At 33.1% G+C, this 16737-nt stretch overlaps 1 protein-coding gene across 1 annotated transcript in view; it reads right to left on the reverse strand.

The window, feature by feature from the left end:
• LOC126929009 (vesicular acetylcholine transporter-like) overlaps positions 1-16737 on the reverse strand; it is a 200571-nt gene that overhangs the window by 128327 nt on the left and 55507 nt on the right. Inside the window, exon 3 of the mRNA XM_050744971.1 lies at positions 13190-13281. The gene's annotated coding sequence lies outside the window, so the exon portion shown is untranslated. The remainder of the gene's footprint in view (positions 1-13189; positions 13282-16737) is intronic.

The raw sequence follows: 16737 nt of genomic DNA on the forward strand, positions 1-16737 counted from the left end.
TGGTCCAATTAATGGCGAAAAGAAATGTCGCGGGACATGATATTGGAATTACAAAGTATTAGGTTGCTCCAAAAGTTTCTTTTGTTTTAGAAAGAAATAATAGATGCACAACATTTTTTGTTTTATATTATTTTATTAAATTATGCATGATCCATTTTGTTCTATTGGAACATCATCTTGTTCTATTTTTAATAAAGGAGACGAAGAGTTTTAAAGCTACGTGAAATTAACGACATATTTCCTGATAGACTAGAAAAATTTACCGAATATCCAACTGGACAAATTGTAAGTACAAATTAAATAAAAAAAAAGAAGTAAAAGAAAAAAATCTTTCCTGACAGAAAAAACATCGCATAAAAATAAATGACGTCCTGGGGTTTCAAATATTATACTCCGTGCAAATATGGGAAAAGATAATTGGAACTGTAAATAAAGTAAATTGAATTTCTTTGTATTTCTTTTTAATAATTGTCAACATTTTTTATATTTTGCTTCAACGCAAAAAGGTACTTTATGATACATCTACTGCCTTATCACAAAATGTAATGAACCTATATGCAGTAAGCTATAAACTTAACGTGTAGGTGTAAAGTTTTATGTGAATTTGCTACAAATTCGTTGTTTGATATTTATTTTTATTTTATAGCGCGGTATTACATGTAGCTTCTTGCAGAAAATATTTTCTACCCTTATCTTTTTCATGCTCCGGTTCTTTCAAATTGCACGTTATGCATTTCATATTATAATACTTTTATAATACTCTTTTTTATAATACCTTTTCACATTATAGGATTTATATGTTATTAAGAAGTATCATAAAATACTGCACACACAGTAATTTTAATAAGTTTCTGACCAAACAGTAACTTCTTTTTTTTTTATTTATTTAATTTTTACTTTACGATTTGTCCAGCTGGACATTTGGTAAATTTTTCTAACTTGATTGTTATATAACATGTGGATGGCTACCCCCAGCGAGATACCATCTTCGAGTTTGACTATTTTATTTCTTTAGTGAAGTCAGTGAGGTGTTTTCTTTTTAATCTTCTTTCTATGAGAGTTTTGCTCGCTTCAGCAGCCAGCTGGTTTGGATGTATTACCGTTCTTTCCTTGTATTTTTCTGCGTACCTGCAGATTTCTTCTTTAACCATTGGAATTTTTAAGTCTTTACGTATGTCCTCGTCTCTGACATATCATGGGACGTTGACTATTGTTTAGTAGACCAATGATAGTAGACTAATTTAGTAGACTAATGACTTTAGTAGACCAATTGAGAGGAGATATTTGACAACCACGAGATCGAGTTTCCACGTCGACTGTTGTGAGGTGTGTTCTTACCGAAATAAAGCAGGAGAAGGACACGAAATAACTTATAATTGTGATACTTGTCCCGACAAGCCAAGGATGCATCTTGGCAGATGTTTTACAAATTATCGTAAAAAAAAATACAGAAAAAATATTAAAAGATGTTATGTTCAAAGATGTAAATGTATATAAATTATTAACATATAATGTTTTTTAAGTTAATTTATATATAAAATCATTTTATATTACCTATAGGACACTTGTCACATACGCGCAAAATCACCTCGAGTTGCTGCTACGCCCGACCGAAAAGGCCGTCGTGTGCAAAGGGTTAAGATTGAAATTTAAAGAAACAGATATAAACGAGGATATCGCTTTTAACAAATTAAAAGTTGATAAAAATTGATAGCAATTAACGAAGAAAGGATACTTAGATTTTCCGCCGCTCACGATTGCCGATGAGAAACCGTCTTCACGAAAAACCGAGTCATCCAGAATAATGATATATACAGTCCACGTCATAATAGAGTGGGTAGTGCGTAGCAGATGGCACGTGACTCACGCGTTAACCACTCCCGTGATATACTCTGTGAGCCACCCCGTCGCGGCAGCGATTCGTAAATAAATTAGCCTCTATCGGATCTCGAGATAACGCGTTATTTATGGTCAGCTCGTGACGGTGCACCCTTAGGAAAAAGTGGCGGGCCGCAGGTAAAGCTGATCGCTCGGCTCGCTTAATCTTAATGCAATAGAAGGGATCGACTCGAGCCGCTTCGTGAATCGGGGTGCGTTCAGGTAGAATAAGTGGACTTTGCGGTTCGCCGTTTAACAACGATCATTTTTCCATCCACCGCAATGTCGGACGCCGTCAATTTTATATTTCCTTCTAATTTCGAATCACGATAATCAAGTAACCTATTGAGAACCGAGTACACAGTTATTTGCACCTCTTACTATTACAAGGCTACTCAGGTATATGTATCATTGAAAAGTAAGAGAAGAAGACAAATTATAGGAGATGAAATTCAAAAGTTTTGATTTTCTATATCGTATTACAGAATTTCAGTGCAATTTTTATTTCTAAGTAGTTACTAATAATGTTAGAAAATAGTAACACAACGTGACCTTTGTAGAAAGAATATAAATGCCAGTGTACGTTAGTTAATTGTTTCTAGATTTTTGTCTGTCATCTACCTAAATGAATTGATCATTGATTTCGTTTTACAGCTAGGAGGTGGCACATACAGGCTTTTCTGCAGATATATTTCTTTTTCATCAATTTGGACTACTTGAAATGCATAAGCAGTTTTCTTTTCCTCCTGAAAAACTTGTTTCGTCGCACTTAGACATTTGTAAAAGGCCTTCAATTAATATTCCACATCAAAAAAAAAGAGAAATATTAACTTTATAGATATATTTATCATAAGGAGGTAACATAAATAATCGAAGGTAACAAAAATAAATTCCGAACTGAAATGAAAATTATAAAAATAACGTAATTCTCTAAGCTAAAGAGATCTCCTTTCGTCTGATATTCTAACTGCAAGTTTCTGCGTATCGCTTAAATCACGTAGAACTAATCGAACTTATCGACTTCGACCCTTTCTATAATTCCATCTTTATACTCGTCTTCACGCGTGTCTTAACTCTGCAGCATTCGATTCAATTTTCTTCATTTTCACCATGTCCAGGCGTTTCAAGCGAGAAATGCCAAAAGTCAAAAGCTGTAATTCCACGTAAGAAAATTACTTTTCCTGCTAATGATGGTCGACATATCTCGCGCACCTGGAATCCACACGTTCCAAGAAAAGCGGAGATATATTCGCGAAAATGTCACATCCGATATTGCTTTTAAATTGGGTTTTCAGTCGTGTTTTACGGCGGTTGAAACAACTCGACGACGTTCTTTCAGTTTAAGTTTTCTTCGAAGAACAGAACTCGGACTAGATGATTGTCCATTTCAACGAATACGAGGTAAAATGGTAAAAAGAGGGGCAGAATACATATAGAATGGTCGGATAATAGAGGTAGAAATAGAGCAGAATACGTGAGCGTAGGGGTCTTTGTTATCGATCAGTAAGCCAGGTGCACCACGCCCACTTATCAATTAACAACGTTTCAAACGACCACGTCGAAACTTTTGGTAAAACAGAAGTCGCAGTTATTTCTCTTTGATGTGCTATATGGTATGATCGAAGGAGAGTTTTGTGCTTTTAGGAGCCATAAAGAAGTTTTAATAATACAGTCGAACGTCTGTGAGTCGAACCTCAAGGGAAGAGCTAAAATCTTTGAGTTATAGAGGTTTCGACTCAACGAAATTTTCGAGTAAAAGAGATTTAGCGAACAAAAATTTAACGTACAGAAGCTTTGTACAAAGGCATAATCGAAGATCTCGGTGTAAAAATCGAGCAGACCCAGTTTTTAGAAAAATTGTATTTGTTAAAGTTTTATGTATCCTTATACGTTGCCGACTGATTGAAGACGTATGCAAATAAAACATTTTTTTTTATTATTATTTAATTTGTTCTTTACAATTTGTCCAGCTGGATATTTGGTAAATTTTTCTAAAAATAAAACATGTATACACGCGACTATGTGCTTCCTTTGCATAAACGAGAACTGTCTATTTGTCGATGAACATCGAATGCCACTAAATATGGACCGTTTATTTTGAAAGTGGTAAAGTATTTTTTTGTTGCCTCGAGAAAATTAAAGGTTAGCATATTAGTCAATTTAAAGATATAAATTAATTATGTCAAGTTTGACAATATTTCTATTAATTTATTAATATGTAATTTGATTATATACATTTCTTTTAGGCGAATTTAACTAAAATAATATATATTTACAAGCTGTAAATGGACTTGCACCATTTTCATAATTAGTCAATTGAAAAAATATATTTAAATAATTGATAAAATATATTTTGTATTAATCCAATTTTGTTTATGAATAATAACAAGAAATGAAATAGGATTTTTTAGTATTTTTTAGTAGTATTAGATAGTATTTTTTATTTTGAACGTTAATTATATTTATATATTGTTAAACTTAACACCAGATATTGATATTATTTATGCTCTTTATGTGGCAGTATTTTGAAATATTCATGATGCACAGGAGATATATAAGGTAATAACTGGCATAACTTATATTTTTCGTATGTAATAGATCTAGCATTGTTATACAAAGATTCTTTGCGGTCAAATTTTTGCGGTCTTCCCCGATATGTAGGTGATAAATCTAACGTCTTAAATTCTGTGTCCTCCATTGATATTTTATATAAAATAGTATACGGTCCACTTTTGCAAAATCTCATCCAATATATTTTCAGCCAGTTTACCTTTTCTTCGTTAGTATTTTTTCTTGCCCATTTTTGAATTGTTTTGTAGATTTGTAGATTTGTAGATTTTTGCAGAAACGAAATTCTCTCGTTTCATTTCGTGTAAAATACATTTTTTATTTTGTCGACATTGTTTTATAACATCATAATAATCCTGTGGCGTGTACAAGAAATGGACGTATATGTCTATGGAAATATGACTTATACCACTTTCATAATCAATTGCTACGCAATTTCTTTCATTGGCCAATTTAAAATTGAACAAAGCATTGACATTTTTTAAAATACTAAATATTAACTAGTTATAAATAAAAAGCTTACACTAAATTAATCACAAATTAAATTACAAATTAATAAAAAGGACTTAACGTTCTCAGACGAATAAGATAGTAGACTTTAGAAACTAATGGCCAAATTATTACTTTTGTCATTCTCTAATTTTAGCCCTTCACATTCCTCTTGACAAATTTGATGTTCACACAGGATTCGATTGAATTGAATAGAATGGAAGATGTTGGTGCAAAAATCGGGCAAGTCCACCTTTTACAAAAATTGAACTTGTTGAAGTTTTATATATTTTCATACATCACCTATTGATCGGTGCAAGAATCAGAAAAGTTCAATGCGTTCATAACAATTTCTGAACTTATCCACGTGATCTTTGGGAAGAAGAATCGGCCGTGTCCAGGATTCGGCCAGTTTTTATTCTAAAATACAGCGTCAGCGATGGTGTTAATGTAACGTCAATCTATCAGTCAATGTGTTTCAAACGTTTAGTAAATCTTTTCTATTAATTGCGTGTCTTTCTTTTTGTCGATTCGAAATTTCTTCAGACTGACAAAAATCGTATCAGTCACCTGGCGATAAATACGTGCCAATCAGTTTTCAGTGTTTTATCTGAGAAACTGATTGTGGAACACGAAAAAAGTGAAGCATGAATAAAGATGCGAAGAAACAAAATATTTCATTTCAAATTTCCAGTATTTCGGTACATGAACCGGGCAAGTACAAATATCAAGGAAGATTTCCCAGGGACATTTTTTAAAAACGTAAAAAGTATCATTTTCTGTATTATTCGTCGCATTAATGCCTTGTTACATCCGAAATATTAGCGTGATTGCTTAAACAAGTCGTATTTGATTCAGTTTTGTCACTTTCCCACGACTTTTAAAATCTGCACTTGTTCAAGTCGGTTTTTACATCAAGGTTTTCGATTACATTCACCTTTTTATAAAGTGTTGGCAATTTAAGCTTTCTCTTAGAGCTCATTTTATTCGACGTATATAAATGCGAAAGTTAAAGACGCGGGAGACTATGGCGATTACGCGCTCGACCGACGAAAAACAATTACCTTATATGGATATGAATGGAATTGAAGGCCAAAGAAGCAGGATATCGCTTGTCTTGTTTTTCGAGACAATCCTAACGATTGGAAGAAAGAAGACAATATTGAACGATTTGTTCCTCGCATCTTGAAACACACGGCATAATTACAGGCACACTTCAGGTTGCAGCGGCCAGAGAAGTTCGATTTACGGAGGTAAACTTCGACCTGTAGAGCTCTGGTTATTCTATTGGGTTAGCAACTGAGTGATTGCGGATTTTGTGATTAGGCGGTAATGACAAAATCCGCAATCAGGAAGATTGCCAACCCAATAAATTAGAGTTATAGAGGTAAAATAACGCATCTGGGTACGTGGCAAATAATTCGAGTTAACCCCTTGCCATACTTTTACGAGTCTGAGTCGTGATGGGAATTTTGAGCCAAACCTGAATATCACGAGTCAAGCTCGTGGTCTAATTTCATATCAAACGTGAATATCACGAGTCTCGTTCGTAGTCTTAATCTCGGGCCAAGTATGAATGTATCGAATGGTGTCTTTTTTTTAAACACGAGCGCAGCTATCTACGCACTCAGTCGCACGATCTCATGTTTCAAGTTCCGGCACTCTGTCTTCGTCGCTTCGACTCTTTTCCTGACCATTCAGACGCAACGTTTGGGCCCGGATTCTTCCGATTTAAATGGTATGGCAAGGGCTTACGGTGAGTTTTATTTCAACTTCTAAGGATCACAATTGTAGTCTCATAGTCTTCAAAGGTTGGAGTTATCGAGGTTCGAAGAGCTACTGTCGTTTGTCCAACGAAACGATAGAGTGGGTACATAAAGAAAACGTGATTGCTGCAGCTGCAGCTATTGGGTTGATAACTAGCGACACTCGATTATGAGAGTTTACGTTGATAAGTTCGCTAATTCCGTTAGCATGTACAAAATTGTAGCTATTTAATATTGATCAATTGCAGCTGCGAATCGAATTGATTTATTATATTGTGAAACCAGCAATATTCTCTCTGGAATATTATATTGTGAAACCAACGATATTCTGGAAATTGGAAGCACCCAATATGCGAGAATGACGTCAATGTCGCGGCATGATTAACTAAAATGTACTTTGCGGTGCCGAGTTTCGAGCTTCGATCTATCTCCTCAAGTATATTAGGGATAATAATAATTTTTCATTATGTGGAACATCATTTTTGTGGACATTTTTCGCAGTTAATATTCCAACGAGAAAGAAAAATTGCTCAGGAATGGAAATGCGAAAAGTAGTAAATATAGAGTTTCATTTCCATTATACGTATTTCTCTTCTTTAAGAACCTGAATTCGTGCAATGGAATCTCCGATTTCATAAATGCAAAATATGAGAAGGACATTTCTCTTTATACACCTACTTCAGATTACTAAATACCGTGCAGTGCAGTGTGGAAATCAACAATAGCATTATACTACAAACTCAATAAAATATCTAGGTTCATACTTGGACAATAAACTAACTGACTTAAAAACAACACATTAAATAAAAAATAAAACGTATCAAATTAGTTAAGGAGCAATTAGACTCGCTTAACTCAATAAAATCGAAACATAGCAGGAATAACAAAATTTTGATATACAAATGTGTAACCGATTTAGATATATAGAATCCAGCTGCGAGGAGTGGCAGCCAAGCCACGGATTCAAAAAATTGAAAGTTAACGGGCTAAAATCCTCCCTGCAATCATGAACGTGCACTGGTATGTTAGAAATCACGATATTCGCAAAGCATTGCACATCCACACTGTATCCTAGAAGAAATCAAATAATTTTCTAACAAACACAAAGCAAAGTCAAATTTCACGTAGATCCCTCAGTGGCAAATTGTTGCATTATACTAACTATTACATTGCAGTTACACTACAATGGCAAACTGTTACTTACATTGTTACAGTAGTCTTACTGCATTAAGATGACTGGAACGAAAACACTCTTTAGACTTAATATAATTTCTTTCTTAACATAATTTTCCTCTCATCGTACAAACAACAATACTACTGTAAATAACAATATTCATGTGACTTTTAGAGTACTTGTTGCTTGAAGTCACAGGTACTCTTCGCCTTAACTATTTATAACTATTTATGAACTATACTAACTTTAATAATTATACTAACTACTTATAAACATTTATAAGTATTTGTAAATATTATGATACAGATACAAGTAAATATGAAATTGGAAAAAGAATTAAAGATTATAATTTATATAAGGTTTTTCATCTGAAAGTTACAAATGAAATGGAACATTTATATTAGAACCTCTAACTTCATTGTAATTCAACTTTTATCAACATAGAGGAAGAAATTTTAGGAAGAGATTTTTTATTTCGGATGGAGTGGTAGTATTCGTAAAAACTATTAAACCTAAGGGAAGCGCTAAGATAAGCAAGTGGTGAATCCATTTATCCTTTGTCACGATCCTGACTATACCGAACTGCTGTATCATAATCCACTTTGTCAACTCTTATAAAACTTTTCCCATATTCACTCTACCACGGACAGTGATACATTGTCGTGCTCCTCGCGAGTGAGATTTTCCAAAATTCATCATCCATAAAACTATATGTTAATCATAGAAACCTGACCGAGGAGGAACCTGATGCTTCGATTAATACTAGAACTACCTCACCAATCGAATTGACTGGTTTTACAAATTTATTTTCAAATTCTTACTTCGTGTTACATTTTTTCCCGCAATGATATAATGAGTTTCGCAACGATAACTAAAAGAATAATATAATGAATTTTATTTTATTTTTTATGTATTCAAACCCAAAATAATTTTATATCAAGGCTACTTATACCAATACCAATCAAAATGACTGGTACTTGTCAAAGTGTAAAAGGGTCTTGCAATCTGTTTATCGAATCCCAATTAAACAGTTTCCTCGTTTTATACAACTTTGCATACGTTTTTAAAATTTTTACTGCGTATCATTCGATATGATGATGTCAGTTATCAGGAAAATTTCGGATCGATCGCTAGGTCGCTAGATGCCAACATTAGAAATACCACACCAGTCAAAACGACTGGTTCTACAATTTTATAAATGTATTGACCCTCGTTTAGGTCCATGTTCCCAGATGGATTAATAATACCAAAAATGTACTATATAACATGAAATTCCTTCTGTAAGAAAGTAATAAATCAATAAATATAAAAATATTCTATTGTTACGTATTTTTTAAAGACCGGACATTTTGACTGGTTTTGCTAAAAATAGTTTCATGTTAACTACCGGTAATTCTAGTGTTAAAGTTGCAATCAATTTCAAACTAATAATAATCAAACCCAATATGAAGCGAACTATATGTGTGCCACCAACAACTGCCAAGGTAAATTTTCGCCCCCAAACTATGTAACGTATTTGACGAACTTTGAAAGTAACCTTGTATTATTCCTGACAAAGAATCGGACGATAAATTCCAAATAATATTACTTTGCAGCTGGACATATTGGAAAGAATTATTTCAATGAAACAATGAGAGGCCACGTATGTATCTCTTTGATGGTTGACAGAAAATCAGTTTACAGATTCGTATCAAATATTGCTTTCTCCATTAACAATTTATTTCGATGTTTAAAGAATTCTCTTAACTGCGTTCGACAGTGTATACACGTGTATACACGTCAATCCAAAACTTTATTTCGCTGCGATTGACGTGTATACTCGTCGTGTGAAATAAAAGATTACCATTAACTATAAAAACTTACAATTTTAGTAAAAGTTAAAATAAATAACATTTAGTGGTATGTTTCCTTTGTACTCCCAATAAACCCATTGTGTATTTTATACAAAAAAGCTTGATTATTTGATTATTCTCTTTAGTGCGTATACCGTTTATTCCTCGAATTGTTTTGTGTACTCTGCTGCGTATAACTTTATAATCAGCTTATGTAACTTTATATCACGTACATCATGAAAGGCAAATCCACTTCGAAGATTGACCGTCTGCTAAAAAAATGGAATCCGTAAGGAGCCACGTTACCACACTGAATTAACTGAATTTTTTTAATTTTCTCCTTTATGAATTTTATTATTTTTTAACAATGTTTAAGTTTTTAATAACGATGCCTTTTTCAACAATGAAATATTAATTTTCTATTGAATTAAAATGTAATCCTTCCTTATTTTGCTTTACTTTTTTTCGTAAACTTTATTTAATTAATTGTTTGATTTTAACTACGCACACCATAAGCGAGTTTTGAAACTAAATTCTGTAATTAAAAGGTTAATATTAAAACATTAAATGCTTAAAAGATATAAAATATCACGTTAGTGTCTATAGTTGTCTATCTCCAGAAAAGCAAAAAAATACTTATACATATTCCGTACATACATTACACGGTGTCCTAAAATCGGTTGAATGCAAATTCTATTCTACATGCAGTTCGATTCTACATGAAAAAATTAATCAAAAAAAGAACAACATTATCTCGTTAAAAACTTCGTTTTCGAAAAAAATAAGTTTGAAAACTAATCACCCTTTTCATATTTCGAAATTTACAGTTAATATGTATCATTCTTTCAAAAACGAAGCTTTAAATGAAAAAAATGCTATTCCATTATTCGATTTATTTTCGTATATGCAATTACCACCTGGCCTTTTTAAACATCCTATATATTGTAGAAAAATACGTCTACCTAAATCATAACATTGTGGGTTTCACAACAAAAGTTTGTATACAATTTGTTAATTTTCATTCTATAATAAGTCAAAACACGTATAAATCATTTTTCAAAATACAAATTATCATCTAAAAACATGGAAAATTTTTCGTTACGTTCCTTCGATTTATCGTAAAAGAATCTAACAAAGTGAAGTCGTTACATGCTCCACGATGATAAAATTCCTTTTAGCGACTAGTGACGTAAGGTCATATATCATCGTTAAAATTGTCAAATCTACCGTATTCTCTATCCAAAAACACACATTATCCATCAATATCAAAACGTGCGTAACTTCACGCACATCACAGAATCACATATTACTCTCGCCGCTATTAGTGGCGTTTAAAATATCTTTTTCAAGCAAAAAAATACTATGAAAATCCGAGAAATGTATAGACGTAGATGATATCTAAGCAGAGATTAAACCCAGCGAGATGTTGAATATGAAAACCAAGGTATGTAAACCGAGAGTGTAACCTGGATGAAGGATAAGTCAATCTTAATACAACTTTGTCATTCAATAAACCAACAGCCAGGAAATCGAAATTATTTTATATTCCCGGCTGGTTCGAAATTTAAACTCAGCTCTGAAAAATTAATTTGTGACAGAGATAACGCAGATTAATGTAGAATAATTATTTTACTGTTATCATATACACAGTGTCCTCGAAATCATGGTACAAGCGATTGGGTGGTTGGATCTTACGTGTAAAAATAAGTCGAAGATAAAGAATTTTTTTTCTTTTATTTACAAGTATTTTACAATCAATTCTCGCATTGAGAATTTTGAGTAAGTTTCTCTGGCGTGGCTTAGTGACATGGACAATTATCTATAATAAGTTAATAAATTTATTAACTTATTATAAATAAGTATAATTTATAAATAATAATATTATAAATAAGTAAATATTACTTATTAGAAATATCTAGTTGAATCTAGTCTAGCTTAGATCTAACGGATAGTGTTTTTTTAGCCTGCGGATCTGGTCCGACGTATTAAGTAATTTAGCAATTAGAGGGTTTCGATGTTTGTTGACTCTTTTGATATAATCTATTACTATATTTTGTTATTTCTTCTTTGACTGTGGGTATCTTAAGATCGCGATGTATTGCTTCGTTGGTAACATACCAGGGTGCATTTATTAGGGATCGTTTTTGATTGGAAGCGTTGAAGTATTTCAATGTTGGAATTACTTGCTGTTCCCCATAGTTGGATTCCGTAGGTCCAGACAGGTTTTATTATGGTCTTATGTATGTATGGTCTACACTATAGAGTATAATTTTATTCTGCGTGCTTAGGTTGGAACGTCAACCAGTGAGCCAGTAGAATTTTTTAAGTTTTTTTCCTTGAGTTGGTTCGATTTGTCTATGATGTGTTCAAAGATAAACAATGACAATTTTTTCTTTGAAACTACGTTTTCGAGAAACGCGTACGCTAGTTGTAAGTTACGACGTATCCGACTTTTCTTTCTGCTTGTGCTGATGATAATTTTATTGGACGAGCAGAGCTATGTATGCAGCAACGCGGTCGATATTTTGAACACCTGTTACGTTAATAAAATGATTTTTAAAAAGAAATACTTTTATCCTTATTTATGAAACCGTTTCAAACGCGGATACTGTGAAACTCAGATAGCAGCAATGGTAGGAAGCAAATTGTGACATTGTCCATGTATATAAATATCAATGCGAGGGGAAAGAGAAGTCGGATACCTCGAAACTCATAATTAGTACACGGTCAGCCGACCAATCTTCAATCTCATTTTTCTCGAAAACGAAATCTTAAACGAAAAAATGTTATTCTTCTTTTCCAACTTATTTTTACACGTAGAATCATCCCTCGACAACTTGTACCGTGATTTCAGAAGCACTCAGCGTTATAAGCTTAACGAATATAGATTATACAAGATCAAATAACTGCAAATGTTTCCTTTAAGGAAAAATGTACGTTGTAACTGGCAAAATACGCTGTAGTTTGACGAAGTATTATTGTAAGCAAATGTGTATTACGGTAAGTTGGTGTTGTTGCTATGAATTTTTTAATTCAGAAAGGATTGCAGAATCCTATATCGCGTGGACCTTGATCTCCCTACGATAAATATTATCCACCCTCGGTAGCGTTGGTAACGAGATCGTATCTGACGGCGTTGCGTGTCATTTGCATATTTCAGCCGGAGGCATCGAGTAGATCCTTGCTTTTGGCAATGCGAAATGCAGAAGGGTGGCAACCGCGGTTCGATTTACATTTCAGTACCGAAACGGTTCTTCTACCCCCAGGTGACTAACGTGGCTTAAGCAGAGTGGCAAGAGTTTCACGTGTCGTTGATGTCGCTTTGTAATTTGAATAGAAAAAAAGTTTTCAACGAAGAAATATTAATAATTTCTTTCATTGTTAATCTTCTAGTCAAGGAGAGAATGGAAGCAAATACTAACAATAAGACCCAGCATTTTTACCAATTTTCCTAACAAAGGATAAACAATGCGAGTACTTACCCTGGCAGGACATGGCGAACTGTCCCGGGAGAGACTGCCGAGAGTCACCAATAACCGACGCGAAGCCCCCAACACTGAATCTCGCCATCCCTCTGTAAAAATAAATACAGAACTCTGTTATTTATCGAAGAACAGTTTTTTAGGCTTTATGTGGCAGTCGTATTTGCTTCAACGAATTTTTTATTTTTTCATGGATAACTTTTAACTACGTATATTCCGGGATATTAGGATGTTTCGAGCAATGTTATAATATATTATATACATTATATATATGTAGCGGCACATGAACTAGAGGACAATCCGAGTCACCTTGTTGTAGTGCCCCAGAGTATCAACATCGATAGGATATACATAATGTAAGAATAAACCAACTCTGGGCAAAACAATGTCGCCGCCACGTGTAACCATCAAACATAGGCGAATAGAAACTTTTCGGTACTCTCTCGATCAGTATAAATAAATGAACATGATCTTAAGGTAACCAGCTTTTCAGTCTCAGTCTCGAGCGATTTTAGTAGCGATCAACACACAGTTTTTAGCGAATCAGTTAGCACCGAGCGTCTTAGCGGACATTCTTTTAACGACCCGTAGCGAGCAATCTACGGTTGACTCTGTATTTATAATTATTTCAAAATATATTTGACGGTTTCAACATCGAGTAATCTCGTTATTAAACTACCACACGACCAACCATCCTCAATATATATATATACTATACAAATATAATATATTATTAAGTATCCTAATACAGGCGAACCTCTGCAACTTGAAAATCTCAATAAGACTACAATTTTGTTCATTCTCTCTCGCTTCGCTGCGAAGACCTCTAGAAGTCGAAATAAAAATCACTTTAACTCGAATTATTTGCCACGTGTCCAGATGTATTATTTTACGCCTGTAAGTCGAATTTAGAATAGCCAGAACTATACAGGTCAAAGTTGAACTTCTATCGCCGGTGCATCTGCAAGTCGAAGTATGCTTCTAGCTATACCGCGTGTCACAAGATGTGAAAAACCAATCCTACGATATCGTCCCTTTTCTTTTTCTTTCTTTTTTTTTTATTTGGCCGACTTTTTACAATCAATTCTCATTGAGAATTATAAGTAAATTATTTTGGCGTGGTACTGTAACTGGAGTATAAGAGTTTATAGTATATTCGATTTTAATTGAATCCAATGCTTAAATCTAAAGGGTAATGTCTTTTCAGTCTGCGGATCTGATCCGTCATGTCAAGTACTTGGGTAACTAATGGGTTTTGGTGGTTGTTAACTCTTATATTATATCTCTTGCTGGATACTCTTTGGATATTTCTTTTTTAACTGTGGATATCTTAAGGTCGCGATATATTGTTTCGTTGGTAACATACCAAGGCTCCTTTCTTTTGACTGTTAAGATTGTCTTGAATAACGTAAGACAAGCCGTATCCTGCTCCTTTGCGTTTTTTGTCGCCCGAACGCATAATTGTCATCGTCTTCCGCGTCTTTAACTTGTACATCCATATACGTCGAATAAACTGAGTTTTAAAAGAAAGATTAAAACACTAACACTTTGTGAAAAGGTGAATGTAACTGTCCCTTCTTACAAAGCTTCCGTATGTCGAATTTTCGTTCGTTACGTCGCTTTCACTCAGAAATTTCGATAAGTGGAAACTTTAGAATCTCTAGAACTCGAAGGTTTTAGTTCTATTCTTGAGGTTGCAGTTACTGAGGTCCGACTGTACTTACGAACGAAGACACACACTAAATGCACACTAAAGGTTATTATTTACAAACATGATGATTCTTGATAACAGGGAATGACTCCCCATCCATTTCGATGATCTTGAAATATGTTGTGAAGCTCATTATTCTAAACTACTTTTCCCTAAATACGTCACCGTCGTTCAGCCTTAGGTTCCGAGATTTTATTTTATCTTTTTTTATTTTTTATTTAATTTGTACTTTACAATTTGTCCAGCTAGACATTCGATAAATTTTGGTTCCGAGATGTCCAGAAAAACTTCAATTCAATTGCCATTACACTTCACAGCTGGCGTGGGTGGTCGCTGCACGCATCTTTATATAGCCCACCTTAAACTCAACTCACTAATGCTAATGGTTTTTAATATATAATGGAATATAATGGAACAGAAAAAGGTAAATTAATGGGTTATAATTAGGCTAGATGACAAACTAAATAACATTCGATCGCTAATGCTAGCATAATTTAATTTTTATTTCATTTGATTTCGTAAGAGTATCGTAAATTCAATTAGTAATTACCATTCATTGCTATTTATACGTACCACTAAACGTAAATTTATGTATAACGCGAAAACTAAGGCCGTGCGTGATTATTATTAGGTTGCGTGCTGGGGACATGTATACGTACATACACCGTCATAAATAATTATAAACTCAACCCTACTTTTAGAAGTTTCATAATATTAAACCAAAAACTGACGAAAATTTTCTATTTATATAACTTCATATTATGATACAAAACAAAACTAAAGATACAATGAAGACAAATTTTCTTCTTTTGAAGTCTGGAAACAATTAAATTTCCTCTTATAGTTGTGTCTTTTGATGCGAATAAATATAAACTCAATTATTAATTTAATAATTTTAATTAATTTTGTTAGCTTTCCATTCGATATTTAGTGAATTTTTCTTTATTTCTTATTACTACTATTAATCTATTTGATACACGAACTTATTTAAAGTTTCCTATTGAATATCCGCCCACGCGGATTGTATTCTTCTTTTAAATTGAACGATATTTTCTATAGGTGTTAAATTTTTGGCCGTAAATTTTTCTTATTGAGAAGCTTCTCCACAGACTCTCGGTCGGGTTCAGATCAGGACTCAATCTTTTTTTTTATTATTATTATTTAATTTATACTTTACAATTTATCCAGCTGGACATTCGGTAAATTTTTCTAACTTCAAATCTTGAAACCACTATTTTGCAGTAGCTGCTGTACGAGGAAGAGTATTCTGTTGTTGAAAAATTGTCTTGTTGTCTTCTATTTGGACTATGAAAAGTAATAATTCGTCATCTAACATCTCCCGATATCCTATAGCGTTTAATTTATCCTTTAGAAAAACAATTTCGCTTAACATATCCAGGTATGATCGGTGGTTTCTCGAAAATATTGGAGAAATAACGCAGAAAATATTTTTGAGTCTATAATTATTCACAGCGCTGTATCTACTGGCTCTAATTAATACATACACATGTACGTTTAATATGAACAGACAAACAAAATGTACTCGTAAATAACATCATGTTAGTCATATTGCAAAATTCCTATTTCGAGGCTAATATAATTTTGATAATCGAATAACTGTATTTCTCGATATAATAGCAAAAATGTTTCTAGTGACATGATATGAATTATAATATATAGCAATAAATTCAATAATCATAAATTTTAATATACAGATTTGTTACCAATTAGTCTCTCTTTAAATGAAAATCTTAAAAAATACGTGATATTAAAATTACATAATAATAAAAATATTTTTACGTATACATGTATAGAGAAAAATTATTCACAGTCATGC

Source organism: Bombus affinis, chromosome 2 (genome assembly GCF_024516045.1).
Source record: "Bombus affinis isolate iyBomAffi1 chromosome 2, iyBomAffi1.2, whole genome shotgun sequence".
NCBI lineage: Eukaryota > Metazoa > Arthropoda > Insecta > Hymenoptera > Apidae > Bombus > Bombus affinis.